At 42.1% G+C, this 21,593-nt stretch overlaps 2 pseudogenes; both read right to left on the bottom strand.

Annotated features, from left to right (window-relative positions):
* Positions 1-3,740: 3,740 nt before the first annotated feature.
* On the bottom strand, positions 3,741-3,860 carry LOC134912694 (5S ribosomal RNA; annotated as a pseudogene).
* A 5,064-nt stretch (positions 3,861-8,924) lies between these two features.
* Positions 8,925-9,044, bottom strand: LOC134912826 (5S ribosomal RNA; annotated as a pseudogene).
* Positions 9,045-21,593: the final 12,549 nt, after the last annotated feature.

Raw genomic sequence — 21,593 nt, 5'->3', positions numbered from 1 at the left:
TGATCTGGTGATGTTGCCTAGACCAATCAATATGACTCAATGGAATAGATTAAGGAATGAGCGTCCAAATAATTTTTTTGAAACATTTTGGTTGCTGGGGCCAACATGAAGAGGATTTTAAAATGTGTTGTTAAAAAAAAAATATGTGTTTTTTACATGGAACAGAACAGTGTAATTTACAAATGTTTAGTATGTAATTTAACATGCAAATAAAATTTACCAACAAATATCATTATCTGACGACCACAACGGCAAAGACATCCAGTGAGCCCACATCAGGCAGCTTCTCAGCCCCCTTCCCCTTCTCACTCCCCCTCCACTTCCCAGTCCCCCTCCCCTTCTCACTCCCCCTCCACCTTCCCAATCCCCCTCAGCTTCCCAGTCCCCCTCAGCTTCCCAGGCCCCCTCAGCTTCCCAGGCCCACTCCCCTTTCCACTCCCCTTCTCAGCCCACCTCTCCTTCTCTTTCTGTGACCCCTTCTCCTCCTTCCCAGTCCCCTTCTCCTTCTACTTCCAACTCCCCTTCTCAGCCCCCCTCACCCTCTATTGGCCTAACATTCTCTCCGCCCCCCTCGCCCTCTCAATCAGACCCACCCTCAGAAATTAGATACCCAAACCCTCCTCCTTACCCCATCTCTCCTCCTTCCCCAAACCCTCCTCCTTCACCCATCCAGCCTCCTTCCCCCATCCCTCCTCCTTCACCAATCCCTCCTCCTTCCCCCATCCAGCTGCCTTCACCACCCACAGAATGGGCAGAAGAAGCCCCTGATGGGGTCAGTGGTGACCCTAATGTTGCTGAGGAAAGTAAGTGTTTTTACATTTCAGTTCAAAATATGACCTACTGACACTTACAATGTACAAACATGCACTGTTGTACTGTTTTAAATCAGCTAGCAAGGTACACATTTTCATTAATTATTGATGGTGTTCATGTTGCATTGATATTTTTTAGAGTATCATTATATGTAGTGTTTATGTGTGCAATGTGTTGTGTGTCCACTCTAGGTCGACACTAATTAGTTTGACAGGGTTGCCAGGACTACATAGTTTAATATGTGTTTATTTATCACAAAAACATTTATAGCTGAGTGCAGTTTAGTATGTTGTTAGTCTTTAACACTTGTGCCTCTCTATTCATAATGTTTGCACTTTCAAAACACATGCTTCACTTTGTTAGCAAGCAGAACAACACAATGATTTGTGGTGTTAAAGTTACACTCACAAAATGCTAATTTGTAAAAATTAAACCGGTTTTACCTTATTTCGGAAACTGGATTTACATGGATTGTGGGCATGCTAGGATATGTAGTCCTTCTGAAGATGTTGATATGCAGTGTGATCATGCAGGACCAAACCTCCTTAAATTTAATTCTCTTCAGTCCAGATGTGAATGAATGGCAACATGGTGTTACATTTACTAAGATGGTAGTTATCTTTAACATGGGATGTTGACCATAGCAACCAATAAGATTAGAAATTAAATTGTTATGCCCACTTTTACAAGATAACATGTTTAATTTGTTTGTTTGCTATGGTCTACTTCCCATCTTAAATTGAACTCCCGTAGTAGAAAATGGACAACATGGTGTGGTTCACTTTCTAGTTTAAATAAAAAACTTTGCTGAGCAGGATTGTGTATTATGCTACTGATTTAGCCTTAAAGCAGCCATGATGTAGTCACTTAGGCATTAAAGCAGGCCTGTCCAAACTGCGGCCCTCATGCTGGAGAAAAAATACACATCCCAGCATGCCCTGACACAGATTTTGCATTCTCTGACCACAAAACTGGGAAAAGGCATGCTGGTAGATGTAGTTTCACAACAGCTGGAGGCCACCAGTTTTGACATGCCTGCATTTAAGTGTGCTTTGTGCCTTTCTTGGATAATAAGTAATGTAATTCAGTTATTAATGTTTCTGTTGCTTCTTAATTTCAGATGTTGCAATTGGAGATCCAACAAGTTTTGGAGGCATTATTGCCAGAATGCGACAACACCTGCATGGTGTTTTAAGTTGTCTGGATGCTTTAGAAAAATGTTCATGATTTTGTTTTTTTGCCAAAAATTTTAATGTTTTAACAAATATAAAAAATAAAAAAATTATGATTCAAGTTAACCGGGTGTTGTGCTTATTAATGCAAAAAAGGATCAGCAGAATGGCAGGCAGAAATAGTTTCAATTAAACATTACTCACATGTAACGTAAGTTTACAAATAAAAAATCAGTTAGGAGATTATTGTGTTAATAAACATGTAAACACCTTCATTCACAAACAACATCTTTTAAAAAAGATAAACAAATTTATTAAATATAATAGTTTTTTTAAAAAACACTTTTACATGTTGATGGGCAATTATGGCAACAAAGTGTTAATCTGGTTTTTTGGCCTGACTTAATTGTTTAGGAACATTATCAATCATTACACTAATTGGATTCGTAATTGACAAGGGCTTGTGTACTTTAAAATGAAAGGGGTAATTTCACTTAATGGCAAAAAAAACTTTCATTTTGCGTTTTACCTTAAAAGTGTGCAATTTTAAGGAAAAATGAGTAAATCTACTAAAACTTAGTATTTTTACGATGAAATATGTGTTTTTGCGAAGGCTTCGCAATGCTGCGATGGTTTCGCATTACTGCGATGTCATTTGGCGTACGCCCACTTTGTGTAATACTGCGTACGAATGTGCAAAAATACGTTGGGGGCGGATGTTCGCAAATTTACTACACTAACGCAACTTTGCGAATATGTAGTGCGACCGAAAAACTGAGCGATCAACTCGGAATGAGGGCCCTTGATCGGAGCCAGACTATCAAATATCTAAATCAGACACTGAGCACAGCAGCAAGTATTAAAGGCTATTATTATTTTATTATTAGCCTTTATTTATATGGCGCCACAAGGGTTCTGCAGCGCCCAATTACAGAGTACATAAATAATAAAAACAGGAAAACAGCAATTTACAGTTGATGACAGTATAGGACAAGTACAGGGTATATAACATAGCTACAGCAGCAGACTACACTGAAATAAGTATCAGGTGGCAGAAAACCTGCATGATTTGGTGCCATCGAAGATGGTTTAAGTAAGAGAAGGATATGCACATGAGGGTTGAGGGCCCTGCTAGTGAGAGCTTACATTCTAAAGGATATAGATTCCTGTGGTGTTAGGGCTCAGACTGGGGCTCCAACACCACAGGTATTAAAAAATAAAATAAAAAAATTCATGGCCCAACAAAGGTCCACAGGAAAAAAAAAAAAATTTCATGGTCTCAGCCAGGCCCCAACAGTGCCCACAGGAATAAATTAACATTCATGGCCCACACTGACTCCAGACCCTCACAGGAATAAAATAACTTTCATGGCCACCAGTCGAACCCTGTCCCAGCCACCCCTACACACCACAAGAATCAAATAAAATATACATAATCATGGCCAGCCCCACAGTAAATAAAATTGTCATGCTGCACCATTGCACTCCCTTGGAATAAAATAATTTCACTGACTCACCCTCTTCCAGTGTGACTCCAGTGACTTCCCGTAGCTTAGTGAAAAATACATACTATACGTAGTGCTGTGTGTACATACATATATATATATATATACACATACAAACATATACATACACATGTATGTACCCACACACACACCTGTCTGTGCTTCAGTATACCCACTCACCTAAGTAGCCATGTGTGTGCATATATGTAAGCTCTGTTCTGACATGACAATGTTCAATGCCTATTTTTTTTTTTTACAGTACTTTAGCTTTCCAGGTGGTCTCCCCCTTGGTACTAATAAAGCCCAACACTGCTTAGCTTCCAAGATCGGGCGGGTTTGGGCGTGGAGCCAGTGTGGTATGACTGTATCTGTTGGCTTTAAATAAAATACTCATTTTGATGTCAGACTTTTTTTATTTTTGAGCTACATATTAATAATTAGGTGCATATATACATGATCAGTGTGGTGAATGAGTAAAGGTAAAATGAAGAGAATACTTGTAGTGAGGAACCTTCATAAAAATGGGGCGATTTCATAACCCTCATTAAATCCTGTGGGGTGCATCGTGTTTAGCTGATAGATCCAATACATTTCTCATTGAGATTATTTGTTTGCCAAATCTCCGCCTCTTTCACCGGTCTGTACGTGTTCAATGGCATTAAATGTCATGTCTTCTGGGTTTGATTTATGTTCCAAGATAAAATGTCTGTAGATGAGGCGAGTATCAATCTTGTTTTTGATATTCCTGACGTGTTCTTGGATCCTCAATTTTAGCGGCCTCTTGGTTTTCCCAACGTACTTCTTCTTACACGTGCATTGCAATAAGTATATGACGGAGCTGGTGTTACAGTTTAGAAATTCCTTTATCTTGAATTCTTGAATATCCCCTGAATCATGAAATGTTTTTCTGTTTGGATTCAGGAACTTGCAGATATTACATCGTCCACATTTAAATGCTCCCACGCATTTCAAAAATGTTTGATTGGTACTCTCCTTGGTGGTATCACGTTGCATGCTGGGTGCAAGATGGTCTTTAAGATTCTTGGATTTGCGGAAGACTATCTGTGGTTTTTCTGGGAGGATTTCTTTCAAAATAGGATCCATGAGTAATATTCTTCAGTGTTCCCTGAATGATTATTTGATATGGTTCTCATGTTGGTTAATAGTAGTGATGAATGCAGTGGATTCCTTTAAGGCTTCCTTCTTTTTATACTCTAAAAGGTCCTCCCTCTTTAAGGTGTTTGTTCTTGTAATGGCCTTGTCCAGAATCAGTTTTGGATATGATTTTTCTTCAAATCTTTTTTTGTAGACTGCTACCTGTTCGTCGCAGTCCTCTTTCTTACTACAGTTCCGCTTAATTCTATGGAACTGAGAGTATGGGATATTGTCTTTCCATGTCTTTGAATGGCTGTTTTGATAGTGAAGGTAGCTGTTTTTATCTACTCCTTTAATTAAGTTTTTAGTCACCACTGACGATCCTTCACCTGTTAATACTAGATCCAAGTATTCTATGGAGATTTTGTTTGTATTGTAGGTGAATGAGAGATTCATATCGTTACTTTCTAAAAAGTTAAAAAATTCCATAAAGTTCCAGGCTGCCGTTCCATATTATTAAAATATCATTGATGTATCATTTGTACAGGATCATGTTGTTCTTAAAGAAATGAGTATTATACACGTAAAGTTCCTCCCATTGGCCCATAAAAAGATTTGCAAAACTTGGTGCGAAAATCGTGCCCATTGCAGTCCCACAGCGTTGAAGATAAAATTTCTCTAAAAATGTAAAATAGTTTCGACTTAAGATACAATTCATAACGTCACAGATAAAAAATTCTTTGGGTCGCTGTAAGAGTGGGATCCTTATCTAGAAAGTCCTTGCATGCCTTAATACCTTTAGAATGCTCAATGCACGTATATAAAGTTTGGACATCTATTGTGATCCATATATAGGTATCTTTCCATTCTATGGATTTCATCAGATTCAGTACCATGGTCGTGTCTTTAAGATATGACGGTAGTTCCTTAACATATGGATTTAGGAAAACATCAACATATTCTGACAATTTAGATGTTAAGGAATCTATTCCAGCGACAATAGGTCTCCCTGGTGGATTTGACGTTTTTATGAATTTTTGGCAGAAAATAGAAGATGGGGGTAATGGGACTGGATTGCATTAAAAATTGGAATTCTTCTTTCATGATACTTCCATTCCGCAGTCCTTGTGTGAGGAGTAGTCTCAGTTCCTCTATATACACATCCTTGGGGTCGTCCTGTAATAGTTCATAAGAATTAGTGTCTCCTAGGAGACGGTGTGCTTCTTTCACATAGTTGTCACGATCCAGGATGACCAGTCCCCCCCCCTTTGTCAGCAGGTTTTATGACTATGTCCGAATTCTTTTGTAATTTCTTTAATGCCTCTTTTTCTCTATTGGTAAGATTTTTTGTGACCACTGGTGCGAGGTCAGTGTCACATAAGTCTCTTTTTACCAGATCGTAGAATATGCTGATATGGTTGCCTTTCGATTCCACTGGGTAGTACTTAGATTTACGTTTCAATCCCGATCTTGATATCTCTTCATAATTGGAGATGATAGCATCTTCCTTGTGTGCAAAATGTCTTTTAAGTGTGAGCTTGCGAACAAATTTATTCAAGTCTATGAAAGTCTCAAATTTATTAAGTTTTTCTGTGGGTGCAAATGGTAATCCTCTGCTTAATAATGAAGTTTCGTGATTCGTCAGTGTATGCTTGGAAATGTTGAATATCCCCTTTTCTTTTGGGTCTATTATTGTATGTTTCTTCTTTTGATGTTGTGATCTTCTCTCTCTTCTTCTACATGGCGCTTCTTTAGTGGGGACGCATGTACGGATTCTTCTTGTAGCGTACCTCTGAACGTGTTTTTTGGCCGGGCTCCTAGGCGTGGGGATAAAAAATCTCTCTCGTCTGTAGATCTCAATCTTTGTAAAGTATAGAATCTGTTATACGTTTTGATCTTTTGTGTAGGATATGATTCACCTCTATTGTTCGGTTTGCCTCTCCGTGGTACTGTTTTCCATACGTAGTTCCCATGATTAGATCTGTTCATGTTATTAAATCTGGTCCAATTCTTTGTTTTTCCTTTTTCATAGTCATCCTTATTGCGAAGAAACTTCTTTTCTTTGCCCCGTATGACCTCTTCCTCTATGCGTTCTATTTTCTTATTGAGAACCTTTTCATTAATTTTATAGTCCTCTTTAGTTTTGTAAGGTTCCAATTCAATTTCCTTATCCTTTATGTCTTTCTCTATAGAAGATACATTTTTCCTTCTCTCGGTAATGAGTAGCTTCATTAAATTCATCGAACAAGTATGTAGGGTAGAGTCCCATTTTTCCATAAACTCTGGGTCTGCAGTCCCAATGGTAGGTTGTTTAACAAGTCTCAGTCCTCTGGGTACCCTATTAACTGAAATGTAGTGTTCCAAACCTTTTATATCCCACCATGTTTTAATTTCTTTTACCAAAAGTCTCTCCATGTCCCAAAATAGATCATCTAAATCCCTGGAGGGGGATGGGATGTCAGCCAACTTGTCTTCACTAAATATTTTTTGGCACCAATCATTTCTCTTATCAGTGCGTTCATTGATTCTGAACATATTTCAGTTTTTTTTACCACAACACCAGGCAGCTAAACAACTTGAACCAGTATTAGATATGTATAATAGGAGTATAGCGCCACTTGTGAGGGGAAAATCACCTAGAGAATTTTATAAAAACACATGTACATAAAAACACTCCCTTATGAATAATAGGGCGTCTGCCGTCCCCTAGAATTTCAGCATTGGTAAGATGCTGTATAGTGTTAGGATGAGTACGGATAGGTAAGGGTACTGGCGACCAAATGGTGTTTATATAAAAAAAATTTAGAGGACTAAAATGCGATTTATAAAGGACATGGTAAAAACTATTTTTTGTAAAAAAGTATGAACAATTTATTTGTCAAAATACATAAGAACACTACTTTTAAAAAGAAAATATTTCTCAACACATAACTACATATATCATAAAAATGGTAAAATGGTATATGTGAGTAATAAAAAAAGGGGTTAAATATGTATCGAACAATATATATATAAAAACTTTCTTAAGACATAAAAAGGATAAAAAATGGAACTAGTAATTAGGTAAAAAAATCGCTTAACTTAAAATAGAGGGTCATACAGGAAATCCCAACGCGTTTCGTCAGTCTGACTTCATCAAGGGGTAATGACCAAGTGTGCAGGACAGACATATACCTGCTGTAAAAGGGTTTCTAATTGTGACATCACTTCCTGTTAATTAACATTGTGTAGGTATAAAATGACTATGATTTTTATAAATAACAAAGAACAAAGATGGAGCTGATTCAGTAGATTAAGGAGAGGCATCATATATTAATTATTTAAAAAAACGAGCTTAAATAGTTCCTAAAAACAGTGTAGCAGAAGATTTCATAAATTATTTGCACTTCCGCCACACTTCCTGTATCGGTGGCTGCGGAGTGCGCATGCGCGAACGCCCCACTTCCGGTTTCGCGTACATAGGGACGGCTGTGTTCAGAGCTGTATGCCCCACTTCCGTCCTCAGTGTTCAGTAAACGTGCCCCACTTCCGGTGCGCGCGTCCGCGACGTCATATGACGCTTCTTCCTGGTTATCTTTATGGGCATGTCATCTAGGAAGTTTAGTGGACTGCGAGCGGCCATTTTAGCGGAGTCTGTATATGCAGACATAGATGCTTAGTTGTTTGTTTTACAGGCTCGGTTTCATGAAAAACAATAAAATGAAGTGCAGTCAGTATCGTTTCACACAGGATCATCCTTATGCATTACTGAAATACTTTTACTATGGATTGAGCATGAAAATAAACTATATATTATATATTTTCTCTTTTTGTATGATAGAGCTAGTGATCCAATGGGGAAGTATATTTATTTCTAAACGATAGGTAATTTTATAAATAGTTAATAGCAGCATATAGAGAGTATATAGAAAAAAGAGGGTGAATAAAACAGGGAATAAAGATGAATATTAAATATTAAAGTAAATGTTGTTTACTTATAATATTTATAAAAAATAGTGCATGATTGATGTGGACATTAAAATTATTATTGATATAATAATTTCAGGTGTTGCACATTTCAGTATATAGTGCTTATTAGTATAATTAGAAGGTGAGCTTAGTGAAAAATACATACTATACGTAGTGCTGTGTGTACATACATATATATATATATATACACATACAAACACATATATACATACACATGTATGTACACACACACACACACACACACACACACACACACACACACACACACACACCTGTCTGTGCTTCAGTATACCCACTCACCTAAGTAGCCATGTGTGTGCATATATGTAAGCTCTGTTCTGACATGACAATGTTCAATGCCTATTTTTTTTTTTTACAGTACTTTAGCTTCCCAGGTGGTCTCCCCCTTGGTACTAATAAAGCCCAACACTGCCTAGCTTCCAAGATCGGGCGGGTTTGGGCGTGGAGCCAGTGTGGTATGACTGTATCTGTTGGCTTTAAACAAAATACTCATTTTGATGTCAGACGTTTTTTATTTTTGAGCTACATATTAATAATTAGGTGCATATATACATGATCAGTGTGGTGAATGAGTAAAGGTAAAATGAAGAGAATACTTGTAGTGAGGAACCTTCATAAAAATGGGGCGATTTCATAACCCTCATTAAATCCTGTGGGGTGCATCGTGTTTAGCTGATAGATCCAATACATTTCTCGTTGAGATTATTTGTTTGCCAAATCTCCGCCTCTTTCACCGGTCTGTACGTGTTCAATGGCATTAAATGTCATGTCTTCTGGGTTTGATTTATGTTCCAAGATAAAATGTCTGTAGATGAGGTGAGTATCAATCTTGTTTTTGATATTTCTGACGTGTTCTTGGATCCTCAATTTTAGCGGCCTCTTGGTTTTCCCAACGTACTTCTTCTTACACGTGCATTCCAATAAGTATATGACGGAGCTGGTGTTACAGTTTAGAAATTCCTTTATCTTGAATTCTTGAATATCCCCTGAATCATGAAATGTTTTTCTGTTTGGATTCAGGAACTTGCAGATATTACATCGTCCACATTTAAATGCTCCCACGCATTTCAAAAATGTTTGATTGGTACTCTCCTTGGTGGTATCACGTTGCATGCTGGGTGCAAGATGGTCTTTAAGATTCTTGGATTTGCGGAAGACTATCTGTGGTTTTTCTGGGAGGATTTCTTTCAAAATAGGATCCATGAGTAATATTCTCCAGTGTTCCCTGAATGATTTGATATGGTTCTCATGTTGGTTAAAAGTAGTGATGAATGCAGTGGATTCCTTTAAGGCTTCCTTCTTTTTATACTCTAAAAGGTCCTCCCTCTTTAAGGTGTTTGTTCTTGTAATGGCCTTGTCCAGAATCAGTTTTGGATATGATTTTTCTTCAAATCTTTTTTTGTAGACGGCTACCTGTTCGTCGCAGTCCTCTTTCTTACTACAATTCCGCTTAATTCTATGGAACTGAGAGTATGGGATTTTGTCTTTCCATGTCTTTGAATGGCTGCTTTGGTAGTGAAGGTAGCTGTTTTTATCTACTCCTTTAATTAAGTTTTTAGTCACCACTGACGATCCTTCACCTGTAATACTAGATCCAAGTATTCTATGGAGATTTTGTTTGTATTGTAGGTGAATGAGAGATTCATATCGTTACTTTCTAAAAAGTTAAAAAATTCCATAAAAAGTTCCAGGCTGCCGTTCCATATTATTAAAATATCATTGATGTATCGTTTGTACAGGATCATGTTGTTCTTAAAGAAATGAGTATTATACACGTAAAGTTCCTCCCATATACATATATAAAATAGTTACGTATTGCCACAGAGGTGCTATTAATGAGAAATAGGCCACCATATTTATGAATAATTGGTTGTTCTTTTAAATGTTGTTCGGATGTTTTTATATATTATATATATATATATATATATATATATATTTCGTTGCGCTTTACAATTGGAAGCAGTGATAACATAAAACAAAACAAAACTAGATAGTAATGACAGACAGACATAGGGGATCAGTACGAGATCCCGCCAGACGGTAGCCCGGCGGTCAGAATACCAACATTGGGATCCCGACCGGCACAATCCCGACAGGGGGGCGAGCGCAACGCAGCCCATTGCGGGCTTGCTGCGCTCGCCACGCTGCGGGCACGGTGCCTCGCTACGCTCGGTACACTAATTTATTCTCCCTCTATGGGTGTCGTGGACACCCACAGAGGGAGAATATGTCGGGATTGTGCAATTCAGGATCCCGGTGTCGGTATTCCGGGCGCCGGGATCCCGTCCGGCGGGATCTTGACGAAATCCTAGACATAGAGCAGTAGGCACTGCTCGCTTGATGCACAAGGGTAGATGTTATCTATTGCAGAAAGGTCCACCAGATCACCACTCACAATAGCAGCAGGGGCAAAAACAGAATTTTACAGGGGGTTTCCATGTGTATATATATGTATATAAATACAGTATACATATATTATAAATGTAGCACACAAACATACACTACACACACACTTACCATGCTGCAGATTGTAGATTGTGGCAAGGCCAGGCACCATGTCCTTAGGCCCCCCGTCCTCCCCCCCTCCCCTCATGGCAAAGACCATGATTTGTAGGTCTAGCATGAGGGTGTGGGGACAAAATGGCGCCGCTATAATAGAATCACGTCATATTAGCACCACCACATTGACACACAAATCGCAGCATCTTGGCGGGGCTACACTCATGGGGTGTCGCAAGGCTCTTGCAGGAGTATGTCGGGTTGGTGGTCCATGAACAAATCAAATTATTTGTCGTCAAAGTGATTGGCAGCCACTAGCACTGGTTTTGCTTATCATAAAACATGTGGACAATTAGAAGCAAAATTATACACCACTACATTACTGAACCTAAGGATGACAGGTAGGCATAATTTACTTAATTAAATAGTTTTTTTCCAAAGTAATAAAAGTAATAAAAAACTTCTCATAGAAAGGGGTGCCGTGAAAAAAATGCTGATGCTCTAGGGTGCCGTGATTTAAGAATGTGTGGGAACCACTGGGTTATATAATAACATATGAAGAATGTACTTACCAACCATCCTTAGGTTCATCCAGGACTCCAGGAAAAGAGGAGGATAGAGGTTAGTGTTGAAGAGAGCAGAAGTGGTAGGAGGGGTGGGGCGTGGGGTGGAGCAGGCAATAAAAACAGTGCAAAAAGTGGCTGGTGAGGGTATTTGCTAGAAGATGGGAGAAAAGATATAACAGGAGATAAAAGTAGACTAAGTCAGTGGTTCTCAAACTGAGTGCTGAGTCACCCAGGGGTTCCTCGGGACACTTGCAGGGATGCCCTGCGTTGGTGATCCAGGACCAATTCAAATTATTTACAGTCAATGTAATATTCAAAACCAGTGCTAGTGGTTGGCAATCATAACATATGTGAACAAACAGAAGCAGACTCTGTCCCTCACCACACAATTGAGCCTAAGGATGATATATAAACACAATTTACCTAATTTCATTTACCGTATATACTCGAGTATAAGTCGACCCGAATATAAGCCGAGGCACCTAATTTTACCACAAAAACCTGGGAAAACTTATTGACTCGAGTATAAGCATAGGGTGGGAAATGCAGCTCTACCCGTACACAGCCCTCATAGTGCCAGATACGCCCCCACAGTGCCAGATATGCCCTCATACTGCCAGATATGCCCCACAGTGCCAGATGTGCCCTCATGCTGCCAGATATGCCCCACAATGCCAGATGTGCCAGATATGCCCCACAGTGCCAGATATGCCCTAATGCTTCCAGATATGCCCCACAGTGCCAGATGTGCCAGATATGACCTCATGCTGCCAGATATGCCCCACAGTGCCAGATGTGCCAGATATGCCCTCATGCTGCCAGATATGCCCCACAGTGCCAGATATGCCCTCATGCTGCCAGATATGACCTCATGCTGCCAGATATGCCCCACAGTGCCAGATGTGCCAGATATGCCCTCATGCTGCCAGATATGCCCCACAGTGCCAGATATGCCCCACAGTGCCAGATATGCCCTCATGCTGCCAGATATGCCCCACAGTGCCAGGTGTGCCAGATATGCCCTCATGCTGCCAGATATGCCCCACAGTGCCAGATATGCCCTCATGCTGCCAGATATGCCCCACAGTGCCAGATATGCACTCATGCTGCCAGATATGCCCACAGTGCCAGTTACTTACCCTCCGTCGCTCCCGCACTGTCTTCTAAAGGAGGGACACGGAGGGCACAGCGCGCTGCTCTCCTGTGTCCCTCCTGCGTCTCCGGCGGCAGCAGCGAGTGTGTGTTAAAGGAAGTGCCGGTTCGTGCACTTCCTTTAACACACACACGCCGCTGCCGCTGGAGACGCAGGAGGGACACAGGAGAGCCGCGCGCTGTGCCCTCCGTGTCCCTCCTAAATACTGACTCGAGTATAAGCCGAAGGGGCTTTTCAGCACAAAAAAAGTGCTGAAAAAGTCGGCTTATACTCGAGTATATACGGTAATATTCCTTTCTAAATTTTTCAATAAGAAACTTTTGGCCTAGGGGTGCCGCAAAAAAAATAAATCCTAGTACTCTAGGGCACCGTGGTTCAAAAAAGTTTGGGAACCACTGCACTAAGGCGCAGATAAGAAAGCAGAGGAACGGCATGTGTAGCGTTTTGCCCCATATGGTGAGAGAGGTTGAGTGCTGTCTCTATGCAACATACACCCAATGCATTCTGAATGGGGGCACACCCATAGGTGCCCCCACCGTCATTCTGCAGTGGACAGATGGATAGTTAGTGCACTTTACTGATAATCCCTTATATAATAAAATTAAATTACCCTCCCATGCTGGCGCCCCATGCTATACCCCTGCTCTTGTCTTATTTATTTAAGAGAGGAACGCAATATAGGAAAAGACCAACCCTAAGGGGCTTTCCCCCTGCCTGATGTGCAATGATTTACATCACTCCTATTAAACAGGTTGTATGAATTAAAGAGATACAACTTTGTGTTTTGTAAGAAACAGAGGTTAGCAGTGCAAATGGATAAATAGGAATAGACTGGTGTTAATGGAACAGATATTTTGATTGAAAGGGGAACTATGACGGAATAGGTTTTAAGCATTTGGAAATGGAAAATTTGTGGGCGTTCTGGCAGAATGAAAGAGCACACTTGTTTTTGTTTTGTGTTTTTTTTCCGCATGCAGACGCCCAATCTGTTTTCTCTATGTAATCCATAAACATGCCCTACCCAAGACTGTCACGTAACTCCTTGTGAAAGTATTCCATGATGGAAAGCATAACAGTCTGATAGCAAAATGCACCTACTATATTAGAAACACACTTACTATACACGGAACACCACATACCAGCAACTGGTTCCAATTACCCTTTATTTATTAAATATGTTACAGGTGCAGAAAATGTTTAAGGAAAATAGCTGCACACTCTCTGAGGAAGTGACTAAGAATTATAACGATTTATTTAATCAATTCCCACAATGATCCCTTTTACAATACAATACAAAAAAACTAAAAATGCAATAGCTAAAAAAAACCATATTTGCATCAACAGGGGATCCGGTCAGCATACCGACGTTCGGGATGCCAACACATGAAATACTGATGCTGGTTGGGGTTAGACCACAGGAAGGGAGGGGGTGTTTAGGTTTGGTTTTGGCAGTATGGGGGAGGTTAGGGTTAGGCTGCGGGGGTGGGGGGCAGGGTTAGGCTGCTGGGAGGGAGGGTTAGGGGAGGTAGTGGTGGAGGTTTAAAATACTCAACTACAAAGTGTCGGTATTCTGACTGCCAGGATCCCAATACCATCATCAATACAGCAGCAATATGGATAACCACTAAAGCCCAGAGTTAGCAGCGCCGGTATTTCACATACGAGTCAATACTTGCAAGCCAATACTGTACAGCTAATACGCAAACTGACACCATTTGGATCATACTGGAAACGGGGATACCCTGGCACCACGGCTCTGGCTGACTTATGTGCACACAGCCAGCTAGAGTAATGGCGGCTTACCAACCAGCATTTCTCCCTGCCATGGACTCTGCACTTGAAAACATAACACTCTAGAGCAGTGGTTCCCAAACTCAGTCCTCAAGGCACCCTAATGGCCCAAGGCTTTAAGGATAACCATGCTTGGTCACAGTGAATTGATTAGCACCTCAGTCTATTTGATTTAACCATCTGTGCTCAGCCATGGATATCCTTAAAACCTGGACTGTTAGGGTGCCTTGAGGACAGAGTTTGGGAACCACTGCCTTAGTGGTTTTCAGCTTGGTGCTGAGTTGACGTTACCACAATCACTACTATTGGTGAGATAAATGCTGTTCATTTGTATTTAGCACAATGGGCCTAATTCAGACCTGATCGTAGCAGCAACTTTGTTAGCAAATGGCCAAAACAGTGGGGGTAATTCCAAGTTGATCGCAGCAGGAAATTTTGTAGCAGTTGGGCAAAACCATGTGCACTGCAGGGGAGGCAGATATAACATGTGCAGAGAGAGTTAGATTTGGGTGGGGTGTGTTTAATCTGCAATCTAAATTGCAGTGTAAAAATAAAGCAGCCAGTATTTACCCTGCACAGAAACAAAATAACCCTCCCAAATCTAACTCTCTCTGCACATGTTATATCTGCCTCCCCTGCAGTGCACATGGTTTTGCCCAACAGCTAAAAAATTTCCTGCTGCGATCAACTTGGAATTACCCCCAGTGTGTACTGCAGGCGGGGCAAATGTAACATGTGGAAAGAGAGTTAGATTGTTTCTGTGCATGGTAAATACTGGCTGCTTTATTTTTACACTGCAATTTAGATTTCAGTTTGAAAACACCCCACCCAAATCTAACTCTCTCTGCACGTTATATCTGCCCCCCCCTGCAGTGCACATGGTTTTGCCCATCTGCTAACAAATTTGCTGCTACGATCAGGTCTGAATTAGGCACTATGGTGGTCATTCCGAGTTGATCGCAGCCAGCAACTTTTTGCTGCTGCTGCGATCAACAGTCCACGCCTATGGGGGAGTGTATTTTAGCTTAGCAGGGATGCAATCGCTTGTGCAGCCATGCTAAGCTAAAAAAATGTAAAGTAAAACAAGACCAGCCCTGGACATACTTATCCTGTGCGACGGATCCAGCGATGCTGGGGCCGGCTTTGACGTCAGACATCCGCCCTCCGTTCTCCTGGACACGCCTGCATTTTCTAATCTGCTCCCCAAAAACGTCTGGAAACGCTTCGGCGATGCCCAGGTCTGCCTTCTTTCTGTCAATCTTCTTGTGGTCAGCTCTGCGACCGCTTTCTTAATTGTCCTGGACGTAACCCAGCGACCCCTGTCGCCGGGCAACATCGCGCATGCGCAGTGCTGCCGCCGCACAAGTGCCTTCCGGACCCTTTCACACCGCAGCGACAAACCGCTGCGTGTGAATGGGTCGGAATGACCCCCAATGACTTATGCAATAATTAGTTGGATGAAAGCTTAATATAACAGCTATGGTTTATTCCTTCCGAGTTTGCTGATCTCATTACATGACATTCCTTCCGGATAACCCAGGATTGCACTTTTTTTGTAGGATTCTATGATTTTGTTCACATGAACGTTCAATTGTAATGTACTTATTACTTACATTCGTTATGTTTTAATCTGTGTAATATTGTTTTATGGCGTTACTATTAAATAGCCAAACAACATTATACATTTTTTCAAGTTATTAAATGCAGTGCTGTCCTGTTTTTATTTTTCATTTTTAATATGCAAAAAAAACAACAGTAAATAGATATACGCATACAGTGTGAGCATTCACTGTACATTTCTGATGCACAGATTTTTTTGGGATATTCAGAATGTGTGTGAAAATGGAATATTTGGGATAAACTACTATTTCTCCAGCACTTCAATTCTACTCTGCAACACTCCCACAACACGTCAACCTCCATGCGCCCACATAGCTACCTCTCAGTCACCACCCAGGAATGCCCAATACATTTTCAAGACAAGACTGTGCGACTCAAATGCAAGTGAGACTCTCTGCAGACGGACTGCGGATGCATGTGCAATAGACGACCATAAAAATATCGCTCAAGTGCGTCAACATCAGCAATACTCTACACGATAGTGCATTTTACTGGCACGCGAATGTGTAGGATATGCTATAGAAAACTGTTAAATAAGCATATTCGCAGCGCCAATGTCTGCACGTGCTGCTGGAGAAATGAAGGGCAGCAAAAATATAATAATATATATCTGGGGTTCAGTATGAATGACGCCAGCATCACGACAGGGCAAGGTAATATTTACCCCCTCCCCCCCTGCCTGGGGAACACTTAAATCTAACCTCCACATCCCCCGGTCGCTATACTTACAGTCGGTATTCCGGCGCCGATCTTCTGACCCTGACAGGATTCCGGGGTCGATCTCCTGACCCTATCGGGATTCCAGCATCGGTACTCAGACTGCAGAGATCCTGACAGCCAGCATGTTGACCATATCCAGTGGCGTAACTAGAAATTTTTCTCCCCCAAGCCAAAAAATTCTTCGGCGCCCCCCCCCCCTCCTTCATGCTACATAATTGGGAGCAAGAAAGGGATAAATATGCGCGCGCCGCAAAATAAGGGGTGTGGTTTCGTTGGAATGGGCGTGGTTTCGCATAAAGGGGCGTGGCATTGCAGGAAAAGACTACCTTATACCCCAGTTCTGCAACCTGCACGCCCATACGTTGGCCACCACAGGAAAGAAAAATAATCCTGATTCATGCCCCTTACATTATTTGTCATTTTTCCTCATTATAGTAATGCCCAGTATACATTATGCCACATACTGCAATGCCCTTAGACATTATTCCACACACAATAATGCACGACACAATATGCACACACTGTAATGCCCCCGACACATTATGCCACACACCGTAATGCCCGTGACACATTATGCCACACACCGTAATGCCTGTGACACATTATGACAGGAATCGCAATGCCCGTTACACATTATGCTACACACTGCAATGCCCCTGATACATTGTAGCACATACAATGTCTGTGACACATTATGACACACACCGCAATGTCCGTGATACATTATACCACAATGCCCGTGATATAGTATACCATACACCGTAATGCCTGTGACACATACCGCAATGCCCTGCCCGTTACACCCTATGCCACACACCGCAATGCCCGTTATGTATTATGCCACACTGCAATGACCCTGAGACATTATACCACATACTACAATGCCCGTGATATAGTATACCACACACCGTAATGCCTGACACATTATGACACACACCGCAATGTCCGTGATACATTATGCCACACACTGCAATGACCCTGAGACATTATAAAACATATCACAATGCCCACGATATAGTATACCATACACCGTAATGCCTGTGACACATTATGACACACACCGCAATGTCCGTGATACATTATGCCACACACCGTAATGCCCATTACACATTAAGTCCTACAGTAAGGCTTCTAATTACTTTTCAATTACCTGGTCGTTGTCAGGGGTTTCATGCACTGGGTGTCATGCTCGTTGCCAGGGGTTTCATGCTCTTGGTTCCATGCACGGTGCCAGGGGTTTTCATGCTCAGGGTGTCATGCTCGTTGCCAGGGGTTTCATGCACTGGGTGTCATGCTCGTTGCCAGGTGTTTCATGCACTGTGTGTCATGCTCGTTGCCAGGTGTTTCATGCACTGTGTGTCATGCTCGTTGCTAGGGCTGTGCTCCCAGTGCCACATATGTCCCCAGTGCCAGATATTCCCCCATGGTGCCAGGTACTCACATGCCCCAGTGCCAAATATAGCCCCCCCCCCATGTGCCAGGTACACATATACCCCCCCAGTGCCACATATGCCCCCAGTGCCAGATATTCCCCCCCAGTGCCACATATGCCCCCAGTGCCATATATTCCCCCCCAGTGCCAAATATGCCCCCAGTGCCATATATTCCCCCCCAGTGCCAAATATGCCCCCAGTGCCAGATATGCCCCCAGTGCCAGATATCCCCCCCCCAGTGCCATATATGCCCCCGGTGCCAGATATTCCCCCCCTCCAGTGCCATATATGCCCCTAGTGCCAGATATTCCCCCTCAGTGCCATATATGCCCCCAGTGCCAGATAATGCCCCAGTGCCAGATATCCCCCCCCCTGCCAGTTATTCCCCCCCAGTGTCATATATGCCCCCAGTGCCAGATAATGCCCCAGTGCCAGGTATCCCCCCCTGCCAGTTATTCCCCCCCAGTGTCATATATGCCCCCAGTGCCAGATAATGCCCCAGTGCCAGATATCCCCCCCCTGCCAGATATTCCCCCACAGTGCCATATATGCCCCCAGTGCCAGATAATGCCCCAGTTCCAGATACCCCCCCCTGCCAGTTATTCCCCCCCAGTGCCAGATAATGCCCCAGTGCCAGATATCCCCCCCCTGCCAGTTATTCCCCCCAGTGCCAGACATCCACCCCCACGCCAGATATTCCCCCCCAGTGCCAGATAATGCCCCAGTGCCATATATGCCCCCAGTGCCAGACAATGCCCCAGTGCCAGATATCCCTCCCCTGCCAGTTATTCCCCCCAGTGCCAGATATTCCCTCCAGTGCCAAATATCATCCCCCCCCCCCCGCCGCCGCCGCCGCTTTTTGGAGGGACACGGAGGGCACAGCCTCTCCTGTGTCCCTCCTGCTGCATCATCTCCGGCGGCCGCGGGTCTAATAGGGGGAAGTGCCGGTTCGTGAGCCAATTAGAGCTCACGGACGGCACTTCTCCCTATCAGACCCGCGGCCGCCGGAGATGATGCAGCAGGAGGGACACAGGAGAGGCTGTGCCCTCCGTGTCCCTCCAACAAGCGGCGGAGGGAAGGAGAAAGCAGACTGACATGCGGACGCTCGTCCGCATGTCAGTCTGCTGGAAATCAGTGGCGCCCCCGCAGCCCCTCGCCCCCAAGCCACCGCGAGGACTGCGGGGGCAGTAGTTACGATATCCCATATTTCGTATTAGATTATATATATATATTGAACTTTCTTTACTTTTCCTTTAAAACATTATAGTGCATTTACATTCCCACCACTCCCAATAAATGATGCATGTGTAGTTATACAGGGGGCTAATTTTCTAAAAGTAACACAATAAAAAAATAGTGAGCATTTGAAAGAGTTGTAAAATTTGCTGGTCTCAATTGTATAACGTGCATCTCTCCAAGTGATGAGATAAAATGACGGATCACCTTGATTGCTTGGATGTAATTTTTACTTCTGACTTCAGGCCAGATTCAGCGATGGCGCAATGTCCATGTCAGACGCAGTGGAGCGTTTGTTCTTGCTACTGCGCATGTGTCTACCGTGATGGTCCTGCAATGGCGGGTCGTAGTAAGGCTTTACTTGCAGTGATTGACAGACAGGGAGTGTTTGTGGGTGGTAACAGGTAGCGGCCACTCAAGGCATATCGCACATGTTTTGCAACTGCGACCCTGCACACAATAAAAATGTCTGCGGTGTCTTACTTTTGACGGCTTTGCTATGCGACCATGGGGTTACTTTAGAAGGTCTGTGATCGATCAATGTGCGTCCGATGGTTGCGTCTTTGGCGGATTGGAGATGCTGCCAGTGGGCGCCACAGTACAAATCCCAGCAGCTGCACCATTTGCATATTTTCACTCAATCACTGTCAACGAGATCGTAGCTGCAGCAGTCTGAATCAGGCCCTTATCCCCATCAGAATATTGGTGAATTGCACGAGTAGCCTAAATAAACATAACAAAAATCCAAAATAAACCAAATTTCGTGACCTGACTTGACAGTGATTTCATATATGGTTTTATACCTACAGATGGGTCCACGTTTATCTTGACCTTTAATAGGATTAACGGAGACTGTCCAGTCGGACTTAATCCTCTGCTGTAATGACTTAATCCCCTGCTGTATTGTTCTCTGTATTGTATTGCAGCTGAGAACAATGGATGAAGGGTTTATGCTAATAAATCATGTTGTGCCTTTTGTGTACTTTTAGCACCCTTCCTTCAGCTTCCATTATTTCTGAGCACTCATTATAGAGAAGTAACATAGAAAGAAATCCTCCAGCGTTCCCATAACGCAGTATGTACCACAGTACTTCTTAGAACTCTGCCAGAAGTTTGATTTAACTAAAACTACAGGGTGAGGCATTAAAAAATAAAATAAAAAAATCCCAGATTTTAAAGGTTAACAAAAAGGCCACGGTGAACGCTATTCGGATTGTTCATATATAATCTAAAAGGAAACGGAATACAGTTTATTTTCAATTGGTTTTGAATATATATCATATCATCAATTCATGGCATATAGCAGCCTTCAGTTCATTAATGGTCCTTGGTCGATGTTTGTAGAGCTCAGCCCTCAGATGGCTCCGTTGGCTGTGTAGAGGCCTCTCATGAAGCTGATGAGGATTGTTCCGCTCAGTAATGAATATTCTGCTTGTTAATGTAGCCAGACAAATGAAAATGAGCTTCATCAGGACTTTGCAGCGATAACTCCGGAAATGACCAACCAAGTGATGCGAAAAGTCAGATATAAACTACAAATATGTATTACGACTGAAGGCCACCATCTGGACAATATAATGCTCAAAATTAATTGAATAGAAACTGTATTCGGTGCACTTCTAGATTATGTACTAAAATTTTGAATAGCATTTACCATGCCTTTGTTGTTAGCTTTTAAAATCTGGGAGATTTTTTTGCCTCAAACTGTATTTAGATTTCTGAACAAGATGGTTAAGTGGTTAAATCTTTCCTAGAACCTACAGTAAATATGTGACAAACACACAGAACCTAAATGTTTGACAAACACATAATTTTTCAGTTGGATAAGATTTCAGTTACACTCCCTAAAGTGAGGAATATAATTTCTCATCTTTCTAAATCTGTATAATCAGTAGTTCAGCACATTCAGTCTTCCACGAGCAGATAGAGCATGACTTTCTTACAGTAGTTCTATTCAATCTATGACCAAGCTCTTCGAAACATGTTATAAAAGTAAAAAG

This window comes from Pseudophryne corroboree, chromosome 4 (genome assembly GCF_028390025.1).
Source record: "Pseudophryne corroboree isolate aPseCor3 chromosome 4, aPseCor3.hap2, whole genome shotgun sequence".
In the NCBI taxonomy this organism is placed as follows: domain Eukaryota; kingdom Metazoa; phylum Chordata; class Amphibia; order Anura; family Myobatrachidae; genus Pseudophryne; species Pseudophryne corroboree.
Note: the sequence above shows the minus strand (reverse complement) of the source record. Positions and strands in the feature narration are given on the sequence as shown.